We start from the raw sequence: 12,666 nt of genomic DNA on the forward strand, positions 1-12,666 counted from the left end.
ATAATATAGAAAAATAGTAGTAGTAGTAGTAGTAGTAGTAGTAGCAGCGTAAGCCATAGCATCGTGAATAAGCTTGAAGCAGCTTGGCTATTCTGTGGGCAGTAGCAAACTTTTAGTCAAGCTCAAACTATCTCAACGTACACGGCATACCAGGAGAGGCAATGTTTGCAGGGCGCTGCTTTGAAAAGGAGATTATGTGACCTGTGGAGACATAATGTTATCACTCGTTCTGCTCAATACCCTGTCTATAAGTTGTTATCTGATGAAACAAACCCATTTCGTTAAAATCCACACTATGACAAATATGAACATTTTGATAAATGTCTCCATTGACATATGTTTCAGCAAAGTATAAACATTTTTATATTTGAAATAGAAACAAAATCAGAACTCTGCTCTGTAACATTGATTATAAAAGGCTTTAGATGTTCTCTTTCAAAAAGAAAATGCGTACATCTGAGTCTGGCCTACACGTAAGTTCACATGTTTAGTAAAAAAGGCCAACCTTACTGTGAAGGTTGAACTGTGAAGCCAGTACAAAACTCTTTTAGGACTTTTAAATCTAGTAGGATTTGATTTATATAATTTTGGCTGGTCTAAGCAAACATGTATATTAAATGTATCCATTAAATAAATCAATTTTGAGTCAGAGCTGGTACATTAAATGGCTTTTATAAATCTGCAGTGCCTGCAGGAACTGGGTGTTTAGTGATGGCCAGCAGTGTAAAGTTTTAAAGTCAAAATAGCTCTTTAAAAACTATGAAAGCTACATTGCAACTCTCTTTGCAATCTTAAAATTATCTTCCGCTTTAGCTTTTTTATTTGATAAAACTTATTTAAGAAAAACAGATTAAGATCTTCTGGTTTTATGCAGCCTATTGCAAATGGTAAAGGCCTTTTTATATCACTGAAAACTCAGTAAGGATTTTTAAGCAGAGAGCTTTAAAAGGATGATTGTAGCAGCTATTTTGACCCAATAGCTCCTCCTGTTGTGTTTAAACATTGCATCAGTATTGGGCTCTTTTTTTTTTTTTTTTCCTTTCCTTTTTTTTTAATTTTTTTTAATGCAGAAGTTTGAACCAAGGTTAAGCTGACTTGGTCTTTTTTTTTTTTTTTTGTGATGTACTGAAGATTTTCAAAACAGGTACTGTTTTCTGAATTTATTAGAGTTGATGGTACTGAAGAGAAGGCATCAGTGTTTTCTGAAGCAAAATAACGATCAGCACTGGATGCTGGAACAGTCACAGAGAGCTTACTTAAGTTTTCTTTGCTGCTCAGCCTGTGATTTAACTCCTCAAGAGTCAAAGCAAGGCATTAGGAGATGCACCTCTGCTCCTCTCCAGGTAACTTTTGAAGACAGTAGTGCTCTGCTGTGGACATTCTCATTCACTGGCACCGACGTGGAGAGGGAGAAGCTCAGAGTGTGAGCACGGAGCACACTGTGCTCTCACATCAGCACCGATGAAAATTTGGGAAAGAAAAGGCTGTGCCTGCCTTGTCTCAAGTCCATGGCTAAGAACTTAGCGGGGGGGGGTGTGGGGGTGTTACAAATTGTGGCTTCCAAAGTTTTTCAAAAACACAGTAAGCCTCTCAAAAATCCTGGGCGCGCCAAGCCGGGTGTATGAGTTGTCTGAAGCTCAGCTGATACTTCTGTAGTTGTCACGTGCTGAGACGTGGGTTGCCAACATACGTACCTCAGAAGCAAAAAATAGACTTGCCTTAGTCAATGGAAACAACCTGGGGAGCTACAGAGAAAGCGTCAGCTCTGGCTATAGTCTCACACAGAAAACACGTATTCTGTGGAGAAATTCTGCTGGGTACATCTGTTGCAGTTGGTCAGTTGTCTATTTAGATGGGCTTCGTGTGACTTCACCTAAGTTTTCAGCTAACAGAGAGGTGTTGTTTAGTTAAATGTATTTGACAGCCACTATTCATGAAGTAATCCTGTATGTTCAAAATCTGGCATTTTTTCTATCTTTTAAAATGTATTTTTACTTACAGCCCACTGGGGAATTTCTTCTCTATTACTTTGATTTTTGGCGAGCCATTAGCAAAAATTGAACAATTTGTGGGTCCGTATTTCATTCCTGAAGTATGTGAAACTGGCAAAAATACTGACCCCACTACATGCTTTTAAAAAAAGCCTTTATTAGAATATATACATACAAAAAGACTGTAACTCTCTGCTTATTTTATTTTCTTCATAGAGTTGTCATCCTGCCTACGAGATCAGTTTACGACTGGAAAAGGCAGGATTTAATGACGAATTCTGTAACACGAAAAACATATGGTCTCCATAATCATTACATTTTTAATGATGTGGCTTGGACAGAGTCATTCATGGCTTGTAGAGCCATTCGTCCTTGAAAACTGCCTTACCTTGGGGAGGTATCGCTGACAGTCTCCAACATGCCATTAACATTCCTTCATGGGGAAAGACAATGCCAAGTGTATCGTATTTTCTCAGATGACAACCTTCCTTTGGCCGTATGTATACCCCTTTTAAGTGCTCAGAAACTGCCGATGTAGTAGTAATGGATTGTGTCTGAACTTTTTCGGGGGGGGTGGGAGGGTGTCCTTGGAGAAGGTTGGCTTAGGGAGAGATTCGTTAGCAGTGCTAAATATTGGCAAGTATTTTCCCATACTTTTTCCACGCTGCAAACATTTCACTGTGACAAGAGTTACCAACATAAATTAGTTTTACTGTAAATAATAGGGATTTTACTATAGACAGACTGTCCAAACTGCAAGGTGGTGTTTTTTTTTTCCTATCTACCTATCGTCTCTTTTCAAAAATAACTTGATCAAGATTTTCAGTTTAGTGCTAGGTCCAAGACAATTAATTCAGTGGGCCTTTGGTCTTAGGTTCTTAGCTTTTTTACTTAAATCTAAGAGCTTATTATGCTTTTACCTGGGTAATGATAAAGAATTCTTTCCCATATGCTTTCTGTGTTGACAACTCTTTGGTTAATCAGGAGCGGTCAACTTTCCTTGACAGCAGGCTTTGTCCTTCTTAATGAATATGAATTTGCTTCTGATTTAATGTGATTTAACTGAGATTTGTATTAAAATTCAGAGTAAATTAAGTGCATATGTTAATTGCAAATTATTTTTATGTTTTGATGCTTTCTTACAGAGTAATATACTTACTAACTCTGGACTCTAACAGAGGCACAACAAAACACAAGTTAGTTCATAACTGGGTCAGCACACAGCTCAGGATGCTATCAAGTTTGTAATTTTAAATATATCTTGCATATCCTCTAATTTCAGAAGAATAACCCTGGGAGTGGGGGGGATGGGGGTGGGTGGGCAGGGACAACTGAATGGACAACAGGTAAACCATGCTCAGGTTTTTCATGATATGAGCACAGAGCAATAAATCTGACTGTACATCAAGAATGAACTGAAGTTCACCCTGTGCTCCTTTACCCTGGAAGCTAATTTGCAACCAGGCCCAGTTTTCATTTCTGACATTTATATTTCTGTGGCAATTAGGGTTTTCAGCTAGCCAGGCATTTGACTGTGCTACATATATATTTATTTATAGCTCCTACCCTAATCACCTTTTCACTGTGTCTGGTTCCACAACCATTTGCAGGCTGCATGGTATTAATTTGCTTATACTGTCTTACTGAATTTAGTATTAATTTCTCTGTGTTTCTAAGCTACACTTCAGCCTGCCCTGCCCCACAGACCTGCTCCAAGCTGCTGCTTACATGCCCCCAGCCTGCGCGCAGAGCTGATGCTCACAGGACCAGGAAAACGTCATTATTGTTGGTATGTCTGAGACCACTGGGAATACTAGTCTAGTTCATAGCCTTATAATGTTATGTCAACGTAACAAATTTATTGGCTGAACACCAGAGTTTGCTTCCTAAGGAAGGTCTGCTTCTTATGCTCTTTGCATGTTAGCCTGTAACTTTAAATTTTGCAATGCCCTTTACCTACTAATTGCTGCCAACCTTCAATGTATTTGGTGGTAACTTACTGCATAGACTTGTAGTCACATGGAAACCTATGGCTTCACCCCCATGATATCGTACCTCCCCCTATGAGTGACAGCGACAGAGCAAAGCCCAAAGCGAATCAGTAAATTGATAGTGTGCTACAGGGTTCAGCAAAACCGTGTTGGTTGTGACAGTAAAAAGGCACGTAAATGCACAGTAAAATAAACAAGGTCCAGATTTCCACTGTGTAGCACTTCTGACATACCTCTTAAAATTCTTTCTTTTATGGATATGCAGCAAACACAGGCACAACACTAATGATTTATATTTTTCTGAGTTATGTCACCTTGAAGGCAGTTTGTTTTTATTTCCACTCAGGATACTTTTCCACTTGCGTATTATGTAACAGTCCTTATAAAAATAAAGACCCAGTATTGCAAGCACCTCTGAGCTCCAGTTACTGAATGAGACTTATGACCGTTTCCATTCTCACACCCTCCTTATTATGCTTATAGTACTTCAAAATGTTCCCCTTTTGGCTTGGTAAAAAAAAAAAAAAAAAAATCTCTATTATTGGTATATGTACAGCTTTTCTTCCTAATGTCTAAACATAATTTCTTCTGGTTCTTTTATTTTCAGCCTGATGGGGATTTATATGTATGCTTATATACTTAGTTCACGTTCATAACAGATTTCACTCATTAAAAACCTTTAAATACATTATTTAGACACAATTTGATTCGGTTCTCCACACAAAATAAATGCACTTGATTCTCCTTTTGATTAGCAAAAATAATAAATTAATTATAAACAAACAATATAAAAAGTTTTCTTTTGGCCAGTATGCATTTAATAGGGTGTGCACTAGTTCTAAAATAAAAACAAAGAGGCAAAATTAAAAACTGTGGCTTCTCAAGCAACAAGCTATGTTCAGCACCAGCAAAATGTTCACACAGCTCTTCCTCAGAGCTACCACTTGCAGATTAGCAATTAAGGTATGTATGGTTTTGGTTTGATTTTTTTTTTTTGTAATGAAGGTTACTTTACTTAAAACTCAGGAATAAATAAACAAAGCAATTTGTAAACAGTATAAATTTTGTAAAGAATATATATGAAATGAACCCAGTTATCTGCCAACAGACATCCAATCTATGAAACCTTGAAAATAATTGGAATTTTCAAGCTCTTAGTTTCAAATAATGTATTTCAATGGAGGGAGCAGGGAGGGAAAGTATTACGCGAGTTACTTAGTAAAAACTAAAATAAATAAAGAAACCAAACCAGGAAGACAGCCATGACTACCAAGAGTATGTGTGTTCCATAGAGAAAATGGGGAAAAAAACCATGGCAAGAATGTGAAAGAAAGGTGGAAAATGGATTTGGGACCTAATTTGAAAGCAACTAATTCCTACCACCCTTTCCTTAAAAGAAAGTAATGCATCCAACTCCATGCATTACAGCACTACTTTGGCACGTTAGGGTTGTTTTATATTGAAGATGTTAAATGATAACTACCAACAAAAATATTTCATTTCCTATAAGTCGCAGACTCCGTCTTAGCTGTTTCTAACTGCCAAAATGCTTAGACAGTCTCTAAACAGTCATTGAATATTTTCACTTCTGCATGTACTTGTTTCCATCCGACTAGCCAGCTTTTCGTCTTTATGAATGCTTTACTGTCTGTGAAAAGTGCTGCTTAGGCAAACTTTATGTTGAAGGTTTTCCCTTTCTTGGTTATACTGAGGCACCAGGACTTTTCTGGGTGCTCTGCAGACCACAATACAGCCGCTGGGTGTCCAGTGGAGCAGGTGCCTCTGGGAAAGAGCTTCCCATCAGGAGGAAAATAAAGGTTTTCCTTTTATGTCTTAGTTCAGCTCTTCTTTTTCATGTCAGCCATGCCACCAGCTTATGCGTACTGAAGAAGTTGGGGATTCCAGCCCAGTGCAAGCTGAAAACTTGAAGGTCAACATGGGCCACTCCAGCCAAAACTTGGTAGGTGCTAACGTCCCAATGTTGCCTTCAGTGGCACAACCATATTTCTGTCTCTTAGGACCTCCCTCCCCCCAACCATGAGGAACACACTGTTCAAGTAACTGCAGAGTTAACGCATTTGCTAGTCAGCAGGTATTGGGCACTAAATAATGAGGGCATGTTAATGCTGTTCTTAAATTTATTCCCAGGAAGCTCATCTGCCTGAAGCTTGCTGATCACAAGACTTGCCTGACAGTAAAATCATCTCGTAGAATCACAGAATCATTTAGGTTGGAAAAGACCTCTAAGATCATTGAGTCCTACTGTTAATGTAACACTGCCAAGCCCACCACTAACCTATGTCCCCAAGTGCCGCATCCACACGTCTTTTAAACACCTCCAGGGATGGTGATTCCACCACTTCCCTGGGCAGCCTGTGGCAGTGCTTGATCACCCTTTTGGTGAAGACATTGTTCCTAAAATCCCATCTAAACCTCCCCGGCGCAATTTGAGGCTGTTTTTTTTCTTATTCAATCACCTGTTACTTAGAAGTGAGTACCATGCCCCTTGCTGCAGCCCCTGCCAGGCAGCTGTAGGGAGCCATCGGGTCCCCCCGAGCCCCCTCCTCTCAGGGCTGGACCCCCCCAGCTCCCCCCGCCGTCCCCCCCCAGCCTTGTGCCCCAGCCCCTTCCCCAGCCCCTGCCCGGCTCTGGACACGCTCCAGCCCCTCCGCGTCCCCCTGGCACGAGGGGCCCAGAGCTGAGCCCAGGGCTCGAGGGGCGGCCGCCCCAGTGCCCAGCGCAGGGGGACCAGCACTGCCCCAGCCCTGCTGGCCACGCCACTCCTGGCACAGCTCAGCATCCTTAACTGGGAGGGTGCGGGCTGCCGGCACAGCTCAGCACCCTTAACTGGGAGGGTGCGGGCAAGGGCTGCTCCGCCTGGGGCAGCTGGGCTGGTTTGTGCCACAGCATGGGCTCTGTTAGGCCGCAATCCCACTAAACCTTCCCTGTGAAGGCCATCTTTTATTTTTTATGAAGTTCGCTGTAGGCTACACCTGGCATGTAAAGACCTCAGTTGTTGGGTGGAGGGGAATTTGGGTTTGTTGGGGCTTTGGGATTTTTTTTCTTCTTTTTTCTGTCTCTCTCTGCTTCTGTTGTAGGGGCACATGTCTCAGCCCACCCAGCAAGGCCAGCCAGGACACGCTGCGCTGCGGTACGTTTCCTCCTCGCTTCTTGGTCCAAGGAGGTTCCTTGCTCTGACCAGGGAGGAGCTGGTTACACACCGGGAACAGCAGCCAGGGGAAACGGCCCTTCCCACCCCTTCGCCCTCAAGCCAAGGCCAAAGGCCTTTGCAAAATCCATCCCTGAGCCAAGGGCACGGTCACAAGGAGCCGGCCGAGCCCGGTTCTCTCCGGCGTGTTCAGAGGGCTGAAGATCCCCCTTAGGCTGAAAGAGACCCCGGCACAGGCTCCCCGGGGCACACCGCGGGGGCTGCAGCCAGCGGCCGGGCCGGGCCGTGCCCCGCCGAGGGGGCAGCGGGCAGCCGGTGCGGGGACCCGGGCCGGGGGGCGGGAACGCACCGGCCATCCCGGCGGGGGGCGCGGCCGTGGGGGCGCCGGTCTCACCTCCTCGGCGCTGCGGGGCCGCCTCCCGCAGCCCGGGGCGCAGGTGGGGGCGGGGGCGGCTCCCCGCGGGCGGGCCCCGGCCGGGAGGGACGTTACGGGCAGCCCCGCGGCGGTGCGGCGCGCAGGGCGGTGTCCGGTGCGGTACGTACCCGCTGCGGGTCGGGTCCGGGAGCAGCGGCGGGGGCGCGTTTTGCGGCGGGGCGGGGCGCGGGCGCTGCGGGGAGCGGGCGGCGGGCGGTGCCCGGGCAGCGCTTCAAGGCACGGAGCGGCCGTGGGAGCCACGCGGGGCCTGCGCTGCTGGCGGCCGGGACACCCTGCGTGGGGCCGTGACGCCCTCCACGGGGCTGTGGTGCCCTGCGTGGGGCTGTGGCACCCTCCACAGTGCCATGACGCTCTCTGCGGGGTTGTAACACCCTCCACGGGGCCATGATGCCTCGTGTGGGGCTGTGACACCCACCGTGGGGCCATGACACCCTGTGTGGCTGTGGCACCCTCCACAGGGCCATGACTCCCTATGTGGGGCTGTGACACCCTCTGTGGGGCTGTGACACCGGGCCGTGAGGCAACCAGCACCTGGTGCAGCAAGCTGGCTTGAAGGCATAGCTACAACTTGGTTATGACACAAAATTCCATTGGTTTCTCTGCAGCTTCTTAACCCCCTGTGAGGAGAACGGCCCTTACCCGAAGCAGCTCAGCAGTCTTAAACGTGCCATTCACCAGAATTCAGTAGCTGTGCCGGTAAAGCTGGTGGACATGCTGCTGCTGTCAGCAAACGGGGGGTCTGGGTGGTGCCTGGTGAGGTGAGGTTTGAAGGAGACTAAAGCAGACAGATCTTTTGAGAAAGAAAATAGTGAGGACTGGCACTTAACTGAGGAGCTGGGAGAGCCCAGGGGCACAGCCACCGAGTGGTGGGGGTTGCCTTCCGTCACAATTGCCGGTCCACATCCTGGCCAGCCCTCGTGGTGCTGAGGGTTACAAGCGAATAATGACAATGTGCACAGAAAATCCATGAGCCTGAGCTTGGGACGGTGTTCACGTGGGATGGTGTGACTTGTAGGAGCCATTGGTAGCGTTTGTTTTAAACTACATGAATGTGATCTCTGGTGACTGACAGCAGAGTTACATATGGTGTCTTCTAGGCTCACAGATAACAGTGATTTAGAGACAAGAAATGTGGAGAGCTGTAATGCAAAGAATTTGCTTTGTGTTGTCAGCTACCTTTCCATTCGATTGTGGTTATGAGCATGCTGGCTTTAGGCAAACCGATGAGTTCTGCTCGTAGTTTAGTACAGAATGCAACTTCAAGTATACAATAGCAGCATGGGGGTAAGTGCCTGAAAATGTTGAGGGAGCAAGGGGATAAAAACTCTTGAAACTCTTACTGGCAATTTAACCTCCATTGATTTGAGATCAGCATCTCACATTTATGTAAAAACAAAAGGAAAAAAAAGAAATAACAAGGCAAACCTCTAAATAACTGTCATGAACTGAAAAACTAGGCTGAGCGTGATAAAAAAATCCACGTCGTGATTGATTCCATTAGGCATCTTCAGTAGCCTCCTAAAACAGGAGATGTGTTTTCTGCAGGGCCATGGCACCATCAGCACCAGGTATTTGGATTTGGTTTTCTTTACCAGCAGCTCAACTGTCTTGGACTGCCGGTTTTTTGAGACATAAAGTTGTATTTCTGTAGCATTTAACTTCAAGGTTTTGGGAAGACAGCAGTATAATGTAGTAGTTATAGTTCTGCAAATGATCAGGGATGGAAATGGTCATTTTGCCCAGTTACAGCATTTACAGATATTTACTGTTAAAGGAGAAAGAATGTTTTCTTCGCCATTGAGCGGGAAGGTTGGCTTTTCTGTGGTACTTTTAAGCATGCAATTGCAGGATTTTCTGGAACATTTTGAGTTCTTTGCTGCCATTTGCGGGCTGACCTTAATGTCCTATACATGTTCAACACAAAGAAAAATCACTTAATTAGAAATCAGGAATAACACACAGTTATGCAAAATGGACACCTTTCCTTTCCGTACAGCATGCTGGAAATGGGCAGAGCCACCAGACAGGGGTTTCTTGCCCATGTGGCAGCTAAGGCTTTGCTAGTGCTACTTGAGGAATGTTTCATCCCAGCTCTATGGGTTCTGTCATCCATTGCTCCAGAAAGGAGGAATGCCAGCACCAAGCTTCCTTGCACCTGGAGCTATTGCTTACCCTCTTCCCCCATGCTGCTGGTCCCCAGGATGGTCAGAGTCCCTGGGTGCTGTGTCTACCTTGCAGCTGGATAGCCTGACCGTCCAGGTCTTGCACAGTGCAGGTGAGAAAGAGCAGACTCGATGTGCCTGATGCTCACCTGGCACACAGGCGCCAGCTGGGAAGGCTGGGCACCATAGCAGTGGTGACAAAGCCCCAGCTGGTGTGAAATGCCTTACTGGAGTTATCTAGTGAAGACATGCCGGGTGGGCTCTGTGGAGAGCTTGACTCAGAATTTGTTGCCACTCCACTGATGCAAACCAGAAAAAATCCTGCTGAAGGGAGAAGTCACTTCTGTGGTGCTGTGTGTATGAGACAAAACCTAGACTTGCAGATCTAATTTGTGTATCTAAGAAGAAAAACATCTGGAGGGCATGGTGTAGCAGATATTTTTAATCATTGTCATTTGTCATTTTGTTTTAATAATGACACTATGATATGAATAACTCAAGGAAAACAATAAACAGCCTTTTTATTGTTACAAGATTTCTCTGGGTAGGTGGCTAACTGAAACAATTGCGTTACAGCAAAGACAGAAGTTTAATGCAAAAGCTGCAGTGTATGTAAACAGTAAATGCTTAACCTCACCACAAGGGAAATCTTTTTGCTATAATAATTTTCATGCTTCCTCTTCTGTAGCCAGCAAACTGAATAACATTGGAGCTGGAGGGCCCAATTCTCTTCTAATTAACAGCAATGTTATGCAGGTACAAGTTCATTGACTTCAATAAATAGACATAAATGAAAGAGCTGAATATGACTTGGAGCAGAGTAACAGTAGACAAGGTAGAGTTGCATATTTAATGAGCCACATATAATGACTTTTATTAGGATTGGAAAGTGTCGAGCGGAATCGTTTCCTATCCTACACGTATCAAAGGCTCCTGCTGCAACCTGTGAAGGAGATCCTCCCCTCTCTCTGCAGGATGCAGTGGCTCTTTCAGATTCTGCCTATTAAGAATGGAAGTATTTCAAGAGATTACTTTGTGATCAACAATAGATTTGACTGATGACACTAAGAGCTACAGTCTTGTGCAACAGGGGTACTGCTGATAGGAGTGTAGGCTTTGTCTATGTGGCAGTGAAGTTTAGGGCTGCCACCATCCACGATTCTCCCAGCAGTATAGGGTTTAATGAATTGTACATAGCAATAATTGTCTGTGAACAAAAGTATCAGTTAAACAAAAAATTCATGAGAAGTAGTCTTGCTGAATGTAAACGGATGGTGTAACATCCACGTTGGAACTAGTCACTGAGGCTCTTTTTGTAGTTATTGGAGAGGAGAAAAAAAAGAGTTCAGTTCATCTCATCCTAAAGCAGGTTTCTGAAAAAGCCAGCTGAATTGTGATCCAGATGGGTCTGTTAGGAGTGTTGGAAGTGGTGCATGTGATGCTCAGGGGCAGGTCACTGTGGTACATGTCTGAAATTAGTGAGGTGAACTCTGCTGTACAAGCTTCTCGCATTCAAGCAGAGCTGAAAATTCCCATCTGGCTTACAGTCTTCCCCATTGTAACATAAATTACGTGTATCTCATGTCAGTAACTTCCAAAAGTTTTCTTCTTTTTTTTTTTTTTTTTAATCTAAGATTGTGTCTGGAAGGATTGGTTGCATCTGCTTTTTTTAGGTTGACCTTTTGTTCCAAAGCATTTACAAAACTTGCTGTCATGGACTGAGAGTATTTTGCTTGACATGCAATTGATGTGACTAAGCTCTCCATTTACCAGGTGAACAAATGCCAGTTAAGCAACTTCTGTGATAGGAAGACAATAAACTCCCCTCAGTTTCTTGCCATTAAAAAAAAAAAAAAAAAAATCTGATGTGGTTTTCTATTACCCCTGGTGCTATGATGAATCTTGTAGAAACAAGTTCAGATTTCTTAATTGAATGATAAAATAGGAGATGCCCAGAAGCCTTTTGAATCTGGCAAGTTTAGTGATGAATCTTCCCTGAGAGACACTGAGAAAGTAAAGGCTTACATATTTTTTCCAGTACCTTGTTTTGCCATTTGGGAGAAAAAAAAATATACAGTAAATTCATATACAACATCCAGGTAGTTATTAGATCCATGCCAAAGTTAAAGTTAAGAGCCTTTGCTTGAACACTAAGCATGTGAAATACACTTTAATTATTTGGCAAACCACTTAAGTAAGATGAGAAAATTGTGTACAAAACCAGTATGTGAACTACTGGATAGGCAGATGTAATGAATCTATGAACTACATTATGACAAACTTTGTAATGAGCTACTTAGGTTGGTGTATTATGTATATCCAGTTCTCAGAATTTCCCCTGGCCCACTCCAGTAAGCCAGAGGAGCTTCCTGGTGGCCTTAAACTTCAGAACCAAATTCTGGTTCTCGTGGTCTTGTTTTAAGCAGATACCTACAGGAATACCTACATATATTTAGCAGACGGAGAAAAGCTTCCATATCCCCAAAGGTGCTGGGTAGCTGGTTCTGGGAAGAGTGTTTTGTGCTTGAAATCCTTATACACTGAAATACCGGTGGAATAAATTGATCCGACCATTTATGTTGTTTATACGCTTTCTTGCAGCATTCTTAAATTCCAGTGGATGTGAATGCCATGCTTTGTGCTGGACAATTCAGCTTTGTCCAGGTGTCAGGCATTTTCTAATCTCGCTTACCCTGTTGTGACTTGCGAGGTTCTCCGGTGTACAGCTATCTGTTCACCCATCTTAGGTAAACTGGAGGAGGGGTACTTGCTGAGGGTGCTCAGTTCTGTCTGCTTCATGTTGGATATGGGTAGTATTAGCATTTAAAGGGATTCAGATAATTTTGTATGCAGAAGGGCAGGTATCAACAGCCTCTGAGTAGCCTAGGCAATTAGGCAATGGTTTCGTGCCTTGAGC

At 44.1% G+C, this 12,666-nt stretch overlaps 1 protein-coding gene across 2 annotated transcripts in view; it reads left to right on the forward strand.

Annotated features, from left to right (window-relative positions):
* The first annotated feature begins 7,552 nt into the window (after positions 1 to 7,552).
* Positions 7,553 to 12,666, forward strand: part of BBOX1 (gamma-butyrobetaine hydroxylase 1) — a 46,406-nt gene continuing 41,292 nt past the window's right edge. The window contains exon 1 of one of the 2 annotated variants that reach the window (XM_055722300.1): positions 7,553 to 7,686. The gene's annotated coding sequence lies outside the window, so the exon portion shown is untranslated. The remainder of the gene's footprint in view (positions 7,687 to 12,666) is intronic. The other variant, XM_055722299.1, reaches the window with a different exon arrangement.

The sequence above is a fragment of the Falco cherrug genome, chromosome 10, assembly GCF_023634085.1.
Source record: "Falco cherrug isolate bFalChe1 chromosome 10, bFalChe1.pri, whole genome shotgun sequence".
Taxonomy (NCBI): Eukaryota; Metazoa; Chordata; class Aves; order Falconiformes; family Falconidae; genus Falco; species Falco cherrug.